Source organism: Falco punctatus (assembly GCF_963210335.1).
Source record: "Falco punctatus genome assembly, chromosome: 6".
Classification (NCBI taxonomy): domain Eukaryota; kingdom Metazoa; phylum Chordata; class Aves; order Falconiformes; family Falconidae; genus Falco; species Falco punctatus.
The window spans coordinates 45,612,255-45,626,571 of record NC_137585.1 but is presented as its reverse complement, the minus strand read 5'-3'; positions in this window follow the sequence as shown (position 1 = coordinate 45,626,571).

Here is a 14,317-nt window from a genome sequence, read left to right as displayed (position 1 = left end):
AGCTAAACAGTCATGTGTAAGCTTAATTTGCAGTACTATCATGTTGAGACCCCAAGAATTTTAATGGAGATATGACTTCACATCAAGCGGTTTCAGCTAATTCACCATAGAGTCAAGTGGATGGCAATTCCCATGCCCCTCTCAGCTGGGCTGCTGGAGGAAAAGCACAGCTGCAGTGGCAGGTGACAAGCATGGGGACACCAGCTCCCACCAGAAGACCCCGCCAGATGCTTTACCCATCCAGAAGATAACAGTGGCTGGAATCCTGACAGCCGTGATACTTGTTCACCATTTAATGATTAGCGGAATTTAGTTGTGCAGAGGGACTTTCCCACAGGCCATGTTGACAATAACCTTTATAGTACGGCTCTACTTTTTGTGGTTGGGGAGCAACAATTACTAGACTTAAGAACCTGTACTTTGTGAGGTATCTTGAAGGTTATATACAACTGATCTCTTTTCCTCTAATACACTATTCATACAGCACTTTTTCTTTACGGGTCCATTACTTGCAGTGCTAAACTTGGCAGAATTTCAAGGAGTTTATTCTGAAAATAAAAAGTTCATTTGCATGAAATTGGACTTTTTTCCCCCCAAGTAGTCGACATCAGTGAATTAAGTACAGATGGAAAATACTGCAGACCAGTGTTTCTGACGCTGAGCAAATATATGAGTATATAATAGCTTGTACAAATGAAAAAGACAACCTTTTTGATGTTGCCAAGTTGATTCCAGCCTCAGATAATGGGCTAAAAGGTGCAAGCTGAGCACATTGATTGCAGCTGTAATGTCTTCAGCAAATGAGGGAAACAATACCTTTTGCCTACATAACCTTTGCCTTCACTGGTTTTGCTTTATTCGCATTTGGAAGTACACATCATCTCCAAGTGTGTTTAAATAGCAGCAGGATGGAAGTAATGACTGCGCTTTCAAGGGCAGAATGCCCCCGAGTTCCATGGGAACTGGATGCTAAATTATACTAAAAAGTCATAGAGCACACATGACTCAGACCCGAGTTGTACATCCGAAATGTTGTTATAATGAAAAGCATTGCTTAATTATTTATTTTTTATTTATTTATAGCAAAGACAAATCCAAATCCATTTTTATATAATTTAAAAGTTTGTTTTACTTTCTATATTTTCTCTGGTTTCATACTTATGTGTGTGTGTGTGTGTGTGTGTATATATATATACACACGATACCACAAAACAGTGCAGACCATACCATGCATATTAAGATATATTTGTGTGCTGCACCTTATATGTATATGTACTCTATATTATTTGCTAGCAACTATTTTATTTCAGACACCAGAAAGATGTGGGATTCTGCTGTGTCTGAGAGCACTGATTACATTCACAATGGTGAACAGATTAACCGTTTAGTTGCAGGTATCAAGGTTGTCACTCAAACTGGCAGCACCTCAGAATAGCTAAAGCTTATCAAAAATTGTCTGGATTGGAAATGACAGCCATACATGCATGAATGCGTCTGTATGGCTGGAAGACTGTTGAAGTGTGAAGTGAAGAAGTTCAGTTTATTTTTTATCATAATTACTGTATTTCATAAGGGAACATTGACTTGCAGCATGATAAATATAAGTGGAAGCAGAAAGAAACTTCATTCTCTTATCATCTTTGTCTCCCAAAGGTCACCACGTTTGAACAAAGAATATTTCTTTCATTCCTTACGCATTTACGTAGCCATTTACTGTACTCTGTATAAGTGAAGCAGAATAATTTTTTGCGAGACTAATTAAAAGTTGCATGGTAGAAAATGTTTTTGTGATCACACCACCGTAACGAAATTGAGCTGTCTTTACTGACATGTGCTCCATTTACTGGGTTTTTAAAACATATTTCCCACACTTCCAGCACATCATTGTTTTTTAAGAGCAAAAACATGGTAAAGTTTTTCATCCTATGCAAAGTAATATCCTTAATGAACATATTATAAAAAAAAATCTTGGCAATTTATGTCACCTTTATTCTATTTGTTCTGCAGCTTTATACTGCTTCCTAGCTCTATACCATCTCAGGAAAATTCCATGTCAAATCAAGAATAACTAAATTGGCCCTGAGTCAATAGGATCGATGCATAAATTTTATTTGTCTCCATCCAAGTGGTGTTACAATCTCCTTCAGTTCCAGCATGAAATACTAATCAGGCAATTTTACCATGTTCTACATTTTGGATCACACGTGGAATAAACATTTAGCAAATGGAAGAAGCCATTAATTTAGGTATATGATTTCCTCGTAGACTGTTAATGGAGTTGAGAGTTGTGCTGAAAAAACCTCAAGGGTTTACCATGCCAAATAGAGAAAACCAAGCTTTTATTTAAAAAAAAATAAAAATTAAAATCCCCCAAGTTAGTTCAAACCACAGTTAAGTCCTTCCCAGTGTTTGGGAAGAATTAGTTTTGTGGCTGACGTTTTTGAGGACAAAATGGTCTACCAAAGAGAGGGGAAGGTCCAGTTTTAACTGGCACAGAACTCCAAAGTGCCCATTTGGCTTCCACAGATAATTTAAAAAGTGTTCTTTTTCTGGTGTTATGTGCCTAATTAAAATCTAATAATGAATACTGTCTGTGTATATACTCAAAGGCAACTACTGTATCTGAACCGGCCTGTGGATAATGTGTTGATAATAGCAGAAGTTCATGCTATGCCCCAAAAGACTAAAACGTGGCAGCTTTGATGCATTCTGTCATCACAGGAGTGGGGCTGAGGACCAGTCTTACCCCCACTGCTGGTCCAACAAGTGGCCTTCAGCAAGTTGTGAAACTCCCATTTGCAAAGCAGGAGCAATTTTTATCATTCTGACCATCATTGCATCATTTTATTGATGTTATGATGGCACCTAGAAGACATGCAAGATGGAGGCTCTGTGCTGTGGGGCATCTGAACAACATGAAGAGGGTGCCCTGCAGAGATGCCAAACCTCGGGTGGGGAAAAGCAAGCACCATGTAAAAGGTGGAGAACGGAGGTGGGAAAGATGATGCTTAAATGCTCTACCTGCCATTCAGGAAGTGAAAAAGGCACTGCCAGGGTATGGTAGTTTTTGTTGCAAAGCTGTGACCATCTTAAGGCACAAACCCATAAATATTTTTCTCCCTTCCTGGTGGCTGACCACATGAGGGAAGACGAAATGCCTTCTTTTCCAAATGCGTGCAAATGGCTCTGAGATATGGATAGATACGGGATTGTCAACTCCAATTAGTTGGTGAAATGACCTACTGTACTTCTCTTCTATAGGTATTAGAAAAGCCGTTCCGCCCATGAATTAGGCGTCGGTGAGAAGCTGAATTTAAGCCCACTATTGTATGGGAATGTCCACTCCGCTTTGCCACACTAAAGACATTCAGGCAGGCAGAACACCCTCCACCGACTCATTAGGGCATACATTAGAGGCAAACTCGCTGTGCTCGCCATGAACCCACAGTGCTCTCTTGAATGGTAGCCCTTGGTGGACGCTTGCAGGGCAGGCCAGTTCCCACAGCACCCCGCTGATCCCCTGTGAACAGATTCGCAGCTCCCCGCTGGCTGCAGAAATGGATTGCTTGCCCCATCCTCACCCGCCACTGACAGCCCTCATAATAATAACCTGCCTGGGAGGCGAGGGACGGGACGGGTTGCTGACAACTCATTAGCTTGAGATACGGTCGGTTCCTGCCAGGGATTGCCACCACCATCGCAGAGGGAGCAGGGCGATGCCATGCAACACTGGTCGGACCCTTTGGGATCATCCTTTCCCCAGAAAGTTACTTTCATCCTCAGAAAGGAGTGCCTACAGAGGGTGGCTGCGCGAGGAATCCCGAGGGGGGAAAGCCCAGGAAAACTGGCAGTGCAAGGAGTGCTGAAGAGAAAAGCGAGGCCAGCAGGGGCTCGTATGATACTACAATGAAACCACAGCTGCTCAGGGGGGTGGAGGCTGCCTTGGGCTGGGGCAGCACACACGCATCGGCCGCCTCCCAGGCAGCAGTTCAGCTCTGAGGTCCTGGGTCTGATTTCTGTAGTGCTGTCCCTCCTCCTCCTTTGGCTTCACCAGGACATCATGATCAAGGTATTACTCTGGGAAAAGAAACCAAGAAAAGAACCAGGAAGACTCCATTAAATACTGCTTCTCACTGTTCTTTGCAGTTTGTCTTTTAAAATCCAGATGCACTGAGCTGCCCTGTGATTTTTTGGTCCGGTTGAGAACTACACGTGAGATCCTGCCCACCCCCTGCGCCGCCGGAGCGGTAGACAGGGCACTTCCGAGGCTGGCAGAAATGCTTTTGGGGTGTAACTGGTCTATGAAAACCACCAAGAAGAAGTTCCTCGAGCTGGTTCAGCAGGAGGGGATGTGGAGAGCCGTCCATAAAGAGCCTTTTTTTTTTTTTTTTTTTTTCCTGGCTGTCATGGAATGTTGATAGCTTACCTCCAGCTTGGAGACTGATGCTTGCAAGGGAGAGATCTTCATTCAAAGCACCCAACAAGAGCAGTGTGGAGTGGATTGGTCACTACAGCCAAGAGATGCCCTTGCTTATAATGGGATGGGAGCAAGACATGGGAAGTCTTAAAGGAGGTCATATATTTCACCTTCGCTACGTATCTTTTGTGTGATATCAGAGGCAATTTTCTCTGCAAACTGAAACCCTGGACTGCATGTACTCTGACTGATGTTTTCAAGTTTAATCATTAGACTCAGAAGGAGCAAACCAGTTGATTTATAAGGTCTGTGTCCGGCTGCATATTGGTAGATGATGAAGATTTAATGAGTTTTCTACAGATTTTCATGCAAAACCAAGAAACAGCTTCACTAAGAGAAGTAAATTTCAGCACTACTGTGGAGAAATACCATCTACCAGGAACAGAGTTGGTCACTCTAAAGCAAATGCCAGCAAGACCTAATCTGACAGCACAAAAAGTAAAAAACAATTTAGGCCATAAATAAGTAAATACATTAAAAGAATCATCACAGTGTGCTGTTCCCATAGCTCATCTGCTTTGACAATAAGAATGAAGGCTTTCTGAGCCACAGCTCTCAAAGTACTTGAGTGTTGTGGTCAGGGAAGGCTCACAGCTATTGCTAAAGTGTTGGCAGGGACGTAAAATCACAAAGAAACAACTTCTGTTTCAGAAGGGAGGGAAGTGGGAGGGGTTGAATCCACAGGCAATGGTCTAAAACGGTGGTATTTTATTATTTCTGTCTTCTAAACAGCCTGTCTTGTAGGCAGGACTTGAACTATGGAGGTGGAAAGATATTCTGGACACCACTGGAGATATTTCAGGCCCTCTAATAGTTCCTCTTAGTCATGGAAGCAACAACACATCGTAAATCATACTGAAGGGCAACAAAAGGTTTTTAAAAATTGTATTAATAAACTGCAAAGGGAGGAGCATGTCAGTGACATTAGTAGAAAATGTTAAATTTGAATGTGTTGCAGGGAGAAAAATGGCTCAAACACAATGTGAAGATTAGAATGATGTGACAGGATTGATACAAAGTCATTCAGTTTCAGGAACTGTAACTGTTGAAAAGGAAGCCAAATACATTGATCTGGGTTTAACATTGCTTCCCATAACACATGCAGTCTGTCCAGAGAGCTGGAGGAACTGACCTTTTGTAAAAATAGAGGTTTGTCAGATATACGCCAAGGTGACATCACCTGCTGGCAAGTGACAGCTGGTACTGTCCCGCTGGCCTGAAACACAGCGATTAAAGGAAAAAAATGCAAAGAGAAAGAAACTAAATTAATCCAAATTAAAAGTCTGGCCCTTTTAATTTAAAAAACACGGTCCAACTCTGTCGTGAGATACTGCTAAGTAAACAAGGTACATGTTGTTCCCAGACTGTCTCGAGGAAGGTGTGAAAAAAAACCCCTAGATGCAGTCCTTCATGGGAGACTCAGGCAGGAGAGGAATGAAACGGCAGCGGCTGTGGGTGTGCGCTTGGTCAAAGCCAGGGAAAGTCAGTCTGCTGCTGGGATAAACAACAGAAGTATCTTGTCCTTCCCACCAGAAAGGTTCAGTTGCTAGAGGGGGGTGGGGGTGGGGGGCTCTAGCTTTTTGAAGAAGGAATTGTGATCAGCAGCGTAGGCAGGAGTGCAGCTGGGGTTTTGTGCACAGTAAAATGGTCTGGGGCGGGGAGGTAACCACGTACAGCTGAGGGGCTTTCCTCTGGAAGCACTCCTCCGGGGAATTCAGCGATGACACCAGTGTCCAGTTTTCTGGAACAGGTTCATATTCCTGAACTGCCTTCAAGCACAGTACAAAGCAGAGAGCAAGCTTTATTATCTATTTCCAAGGAACTGTGGCTTGCCAAACTAATATCAAAGAAACTTTCTTCAGGTACTAAAAACTTGTTCATGCAGAAAAAAACCCAACCTGACTGAAAATGCACATTCTGATGAATTTTTTTGTCTTTCAATATTTTGTTAGGAGTGATCTTCTTGTGTATGGAAATTTCTTCTCGGATGGAAAACACTCATCTTCCCAGAGGTGACTGTATTTTTCAACTGCCTACAAATTTGAATGTGGTTGCAATCTTACTAAAGGCTGTTGTTTGAAGTGATTGCTGCACTTGCACACGGATGGACTCCAGCTGATGGTGCCACATAATCCAACAGTACAACTGTAATTAGAAAAACAGGTGCTTTTTTTCAAAGTTCATTTTCAGCACTGAATTTGCAACGGACTCAAAAAGTCTAAGGAAAAACAAAATGCAAAACTTGACTGGGCCAAAAGAGACATCGTCCAAAGGAGCAAAGGTTTCAGTGTTGCATCTCAGAGCCACTAACGGAACTGTGTTGGTTGCAGTCCCCCAGTGAGACACACATCTTAAAATCACAAATAAAGTACCTGCACCAATATTCTCACTGTGATCCAGACCGCAGATTTGCAAGTAAGGTGGAGTCCAGTGTTTGAAGCTGAAAGTGCCTGGTAAAATATAGAAGTACGGAGGCAAGCGAGTCAACAGGAATCCACAGAGGAGGAGGATCCCTTAGAGGATACTCATGCTAAGGGCCACCACTTTTGTGAATGCAACAAACAGCAGCTCACCTGATATTCCTTGGGGCAGAGGAGCTGATGTTACTTTTCCTACTGTGTGAACAGCTCCACTTCCTGCCTGTGTGTTCATATGCAAGTATCTAAGACAAGGAAAAAATGGCTTCGGGAGATGAGTCTTCCCACTTTATGACACGAAGACTATATATAAAGTATATTTTAATAATGTTTGGAGAGCCTTCAGAGTGAGCCATTTCAATATATTCCACTGAAACTATTTTTCAATGGGAAAGCAAACATGTAAAGAAAAAAAGAGGATACTTTCCAAACTCTCCAGGAGATGTTTTTGGCTTTCACACACTTCCTTCCAAGCCCATTAAACACTCTTTCCCAAAGTCAAAACACTTCTTTCACTAGAGCAGGCTGAATGAGCCCAGAAAAGCAGCCAGCCCTAAGTTCTTGGTGCCGTTTCTGACCTCTCTTATAATATTTTAGATACCTTAGATATTTGTCCGCCAAGCTCTCTGAAGGCAAGAACTGTTAAATCACATCTGTAAACCAAAGCATGGAGAATTCTTTACATGTGTAAAATTCCTTCTCATTATATACAGAGGAATAGTTTACAGACTGCTCTGAGTACAAGGCGAATAACTCACCAGAACAATAGGAATAGTATATACAAGCCTCTTAGCCTTGATGATCTTGTTTGGCAACAAATGTCTGAATGGCTTGACTGGATTACTTGAAAGTAGCTAAATTAAATACTCTTTTGTTCATCAGCTGGGAGATTTTTTCTAAGCACTCTACTCCAGTCCTGAAACATCTGCAGATAAATAAGGAAAAGAAAAGAAGGCAAACCAGCACATAAAGGGGATTTAACTCTCTCTTAAACAGAAATGCAAATGAAGGGATTCTGGCTAGCTTGGGAGATCCCTGCTCTGGGAGACTGATGCTAGAGACTGGACAGGAATGATATGAATATAAATTTCTAAGAGTATCCATATCACCCAGAGCTGAAAAACGGGGGGGGGGGGGGGGGGGGGCGGGGGGCACCCATGGTCATATTCAGAAGACAAGATAAAGTATTAGTACTTATATAGGGAAATGTCAAGCAATCAGATCAGAACCTGGATTCCCATGTGCTAGGCTGAACTTACACATATAAAGACACTCTCCCAGAAAGCTACTGCCCTCCCAAATGCTTGAGTTTCTCTCATGAAACTATACTTCAGTACATATAGTACAGGTATTTGAAACATAGTAAGCTGTGTACATCCATTGATGCGTGGGTTTGAGTGCTGTCTGACACATTTTCAAATATACCAAGCTCCGTGTATTTGTGCACTGCTGCTGAGACAGCAAATCCCTGGATAAATGGAGTGGAAGGCTTCTGTATTTTACTTCCTCCAGTGCTCACTGCTTTGTGTCTGTACCCTGATCAGAGGCAGTGGTTGCCTGGTCCATGATCTCTGAAGTCCAATAACAGAAGATCTGGATCCAGGGAACAGCCAGAGAGAGCCCTGTTTTGCAGCCATGGGGCAAACCTCACAAGTTTTTTTTCCTGGACACATCCTTTGTTTTCCACCTGGAAGTTTTGCTCAGGTGGCTTTTGCCAGCTCCCTGTAAGTGCCCTCGGTTTTCTGATTTCCCTCTCAGCAGAGAGGTGGGACCTTGCTGCACCTTTCCAGGCTGCTCCGTAGCACTGGCTGCTCCAGTCATTGCAGGTGTGCAGTGGTGTCCCATGGGCACGTGTTTCTGAGCAGGACAGCAGGTCTGTGCTCAGCGGGCTCCTTCCCCACTGCTGCTGAGTGCCACTGCCCTCCCGGGCACATCGTCCCACCTGCAGGTGCTGACGCCCGTCATGGGACCCCAGGCATACCATGTTCTTACATGCTCAGCAGTAGATGTTGAAAGGTGTGCTTTTAGAGTTACTAGCCATTTTTGTCTGAAGCATCTGCTCTACTGTGTGCTTTCTTGCTGCCTCTTACTCCCTCGAACAAGGAAGAAGCCAAGGTTTTGCGAGCCAAGTCTAATCCTGTTTACATGATGCTTTTAACTCCTGTATTACTAGTTCAAAGCATGTGTCCAAATTTAGAAGCAAGACTAATACAACCTCAGGCTTAGCACTCATCATCCTGCTAATTAAGCATGTTCAGGCCTGGTCTGTCCTGGATGGAAAGTTGTCAAAAAATTGTCTGCCTTGACTAGGAGTGGTCTCAGAGACTGCAGGTGATGCACTCCTCTCAGTAATCAAATACTGTCCCAGCCACGCTTAGCTTGGCAGTTTTGAACGTCTGGAGCAGAATTTGGTTTAATTACATGCATAGCACTTCGTGCTTATTTTTCCATCTGGAGAGGGAAAGCCAGACTGATTTTGAAGACCAGCACAGGGCTACTTGGCATTTAAATCCCAAAATTCCTGTCTGGAGGACAGAGAAGGACTTTGATGCTGCAGAACATGTGTGCTTGCCATCTGCACAGCACCATCTCCTAGTGCCATACCCTGAATGCATAATGAAAATGTTGATGTGGCAGGCTGGGCTGCTGCAGATGCTCATTTATCATCAGTAAAATACTGAAATATTTTTTGTTTAAGGAAGGATGTTGATTGAGGTAACTTACTCCAAAGAGGCAAACTATTCTCTTCTTTCCTGTATTCTTCGTCCTGCCTATCCATCTGATGCCTACGCTCATCTGGCCATGCTGCTGTTACGCACTTCTCACATTTGAGTGGAACTCAGCCTGTGTTTAAAGGGCTAGCATGAGATCCACAAACAACCTGTATAAGGCTTCAGTGTGAACCAGATTTATCACTGTATAGCTGATAGCTGAGTTTAGCCCTAAAGAAGGTTTTGCAAACAGCTTGGGGATGGTCATTGCAACACAAGTGGCTGTAATAAACCACTTTACATAGAAGACACTATTTTGCCAATGACAAATGCTCTTCAGTTGGAGAAAGTTTAGCACATCTACATGGAAAACTTGGCAGCAAACTTTCTGCTGCAAAGTTTTAACAACTCTGTAACTCCCTAGCTATGCTGCAAAACATGAAGGTCAGCTCATCAGGTGATAGAAATGCCCATAATGCTCATAATCTTTGCCACAGGATTGATGTCTGGTCCAAAGCAAGCCAGGATCAACATCTTGAAGTTATGACATGCTTCTGATTTCACATGAATTGTCAACAAGAGATAGAAGGTAAAGGGGCAATTTACAGATCCAAAGCAAAGACAGATTCCCACCTACAACATGGTACTATCTTTTAACTATTTGTTAAGAAACTGTCATATTCAGCACACATTTTGAGAGCTTCAACCAGTTCGGCTTTTCAATAGTCAGTAAACAGCAAAAAATACAAAGCAAAAATCAAGGTTTTTTTACGAACAGTGTCTAATTCTGTTTATATGCTGTCGGATTTAGAAATAGCAGTGTTCCCCTTGCAGCTAATTGCTAATTCTAGGTAGGCAGAAACTATCGATATGTTTTAATTTGAAGATAAAAAAGCTCTCTCTTCTTCGTTAGTAATGTACATAATCAGCACAGCTTTGCTCATGTTTTGCTGTGACTTCTAGGACATCTGACTGAACAAGACAGTGTGCTGGTGGTGGAGTGTAATGACAGAGAGCCACCAGCTATGCGGCAGGCTAGGATTTGTCTGTTATTCCCATTTCTACTTCTCCCCAGTAAGAAAGTACTCATCCAAAACCTGAGTGCCTTTGCAGTTGTCAGTGATCAATTAACAATTAAACTTTAAATGCCCCACCTTTCTCAGGGATCATAGCTCTGAGAGCAAAGGGCCATTTCAGTGTCTAAGGTGAGTACTTCTGTAGCCCTGTTGGGAAAGCAAACAAAGGAAGAAGAAGGTCTTAGTGGTATTGGTAGTTGGTCACTGCAGCTATAAACTAGCTTTACTCTTTCCCTGGCATGCCAGGATTTTGGCAATAGCCCAAAGAGCATATATAGAAACATCTTGACTGCTGCAGGGGAAAAATAACCCTGGCTGGAGCAGGTATCCTCTACCTTCAGTCTTTCCAAACAGAGGTGTCATCACGTTTCTGGTAAGGTATCACACTATCACCCTTAAAGAGGATTGTGCTTGGGGGTAACTTTTCTGGTGTCAATTCCTCTTTCTTCTCTGCTCTGACCATGTACCCCGTGGTAGAAACTGCTTAATCCGATGAGCCTTGCTGTGCATCCTTGCTGCACCAGGGAAGTAGTAGCCTGTCACTGTGGGATGCCACCAGCACCGTGAGATCCCACCAGGACTGTGGGATGCCCTCGGCACCCTTTTAAATCCCACAGGAGGGAGGTGAATGCATGGGAAGGACCTTGTGCCTGATCCCTGCCCCATCCCCTCGCTGCTCAGGTGGACTCCCCCGGCCTCTCAGCCCACCACACATGGCGTCTCCTTTTGTAGACCTGTCAGTCAGGATAACGTCCTTGACCAGGCAAATCACAGCCACTTTTCAGCTGGAAACAATGCTCGAGCCTCAACATGGTATTGTGCTCAAAGCGGATTACACAAGCAGAGCTGTCTGCCTGGCATGATATTATTATATCAATAGGACTTTTCTTTCTCCCGAAAAACGTAAGCTCTGTCATCTTTTAACAAAGAAACCCAATGCCAACCTGCTGCCCGTCGGCACTTTTAGCAAAACACTGCTGCTTTTCTTGGAAAGAGTGCTAACAACTATGGCTCGTTTGTGACAAAAACATCAGGGGCTCTGGTGGGGAGAGAGGGGAGAACTTCATCAGCAGTCCAGTTTCCTCTTCCCAAATCTGGTGATGAGCAAACAAAAAAAAGGGTTCCCTGATGCAAAACCCTGCCCTGACGCAAAGGCCGTGTGTATCGGCAGAAAGCCCTCAGCTGGTGGGTGCGTGCAGTGGGGATGTCCCACAGGCGGTGGGGTGCGTGTCCCTGCAGCATCAGCGGGGTCCACATCTGGCACTGATGGTAAGGCAGGAGGAGGAGGCCAGTGGCTGTAGCAGCAGAAAAATGGCACTTGCCAAGAAATATCTTTTGCTGTTTCAGGGCTGTGTTTCTGACCACTCCTGAATGCTGTGGAGACCTTCACTGCTGGCTGACAGGAGGTCAGTGATAGCCAAAACGTGCCCCCAGGTCAGCTTATTCCTCTCAGTCCTCAGGTTTGTTACATTCAACAACTTCTAGATGCATTTTCCCCTCTGAAGCAACGTTGCACCGCCGTTGCCTTGCACTCTCTGTTATCTCTGGCTTGATCTGGGCTATTTATTTCTCATGACATAATTCCAATCAAGTTTCAGAGTGCTTGATTCCTGTAAAGCGGCATGAAAAGGCTGTTGCTGCTGTGCCTACTGACTGTTGGTTAAAACAAACATGATTCCATCTGGCTACATCAATCTGTCATGTTCGGCCATCTGTGGTTTTGCCTGCCAGTTAAATTCATTTATCATTAGAATAAATCCCTTTCAAAAAAACAGGAAAAGAAAAGTAAGGCCATTTGTTGGGCTGCGTTTAGTTTAATTTGAGATGCCTGTCTGAATCTACCCAAGGAAATCTGTGAGCAGCATTCTCAGCTCATGCAGGGAAATATGCCTGTTTTCACGGAGATTGAATGTATCTGCTTGCACAGGAGGGCTAGAATACAGCCAGATGCATACTCGGGTATTGCAGGAAGATTGTCCAAGGGGTGGTCTGGTCATATTTGTCTTTGTGCACATCAAGAGAAGCCTTACTGAAATCAGGGCAGGGCATTGATATAAATCTAGCGTATGCCTCATCAGGAGGCAGTGTGTTCAAAAATGCTCAATCACCCTAGGTCCTGTTTTTGAAGGTGACCCAGTAGAAAAGGCCAGGATTTACTGGTGCCTGTCAGCACCTGTAATACATATGTTCACAGCATAAAGTCTATGCACTTTAGCGTAATTTTCCAGTCCTTCTCCGTTTTTCATCTACCAGTTGTATTTCCAGAGACTAATCCTCTTCCCAGTTTGAAATTTTCTGATCCTAAATCTTTCAGCCCCTGTTGGCCTAAGCAGGCACTCCCTGTCCTTCATCAACTTTAGTCTTCTCTGCTTTGCTCCTTATACAAGGTGAAGCCGCTGACATTTCCTAATGGGATGCTCAGTTTCCTCCTTCCCTGTGGTACTTACTCTCCCCAGGCCAGTGTTTGCAGAGCTGCTTATGCACCTTGCCTTGCAGATAGGAAGGGGCTTGGCTCACACAAGCCAGAAGTCTTGGCTGCCTTGAGATGGAGCATGTGCACGATGCACCTGAGCACTGGTACTCCTGTGGGTCCCCACTGCAGCAGTGCTTTGTAGCATCCCCAGGCACACACCACCTTCCAGACATGAAGAGGTGACCCAGAACTGGGCCAGAGATGCTGGATGTACACTGGAATAAACCACTGAGCCTCTGAACGTGAATAAGCCAGTCAGCTGTAGTTCGTTACCACCTCAGTCATTACTTCACAAATATCTGGACTTCTGCCAGAATTCATCAACATATTTCTGGATTCCAAGAGTGTCAAGAATTCATACCAGCTGTTCATTAGTCACTACTTACCACTCAACTTGCTCATGCTAGGGAACCTTGGTGTTTGCTTAGGGAATCAGAAACCACACTGGCTCACCCTTGAGGCACCCCAGTCACAAAGGTTCATTAGTGTAACACCATAGCCAACATTTTGTAGGACACCCATAGCTGGAAAAGTATTTGCCCAGATACTCAGCTAATGTTTAAAAAAACCACAAATACTTCAGACTCATTTCCCAAAACTATACACTCCCTGCTGCATGACTGACTGCCCTTAGTGGCTTTGACCAGGGGATCTGCAGAGGGCTGGTGCTAGGGCTAGGGCTAGGGTTGCAGAGGGCTGTCACTTAATCGCTGCTCAAAGCCTTCTTGAGTGTCTACGTGCCATTTCAGGGGTGTGTCAGGGCCTAAAGTCCACATTGGACAAGGCTCTGGAGCAGAGCCCCAGGATCAGCTCCTGCTTCATTGCATTGCTGCATCTGGCTCTGTCTCAGGAGGCAACCTGATGGCCGCACCCAGGTTCACTTGTCTCTCCTTGAAGATAAGGCTCCTGCACTGAGGTGGCTCTGAGCAGGAGCCAGCTGCTTCTCAGCGACGACTCCCATTTGATCCGACCAGCCTCAAAGCTTGCCATTGCCTAGTGACGGGGTCAGTGCTCTTCCAAAGGAGAAGGGAGAGGAGGTGAAGCAATGTGGTCAAAGCAGGGTTCTCGCTTAACCATAGAAACCCATCACAGTCCCCAGTATGGGACTTCACGTGCCAGCCTTGCACAGACATATTCCACAAAGACTTTCACACTCCTGTGAG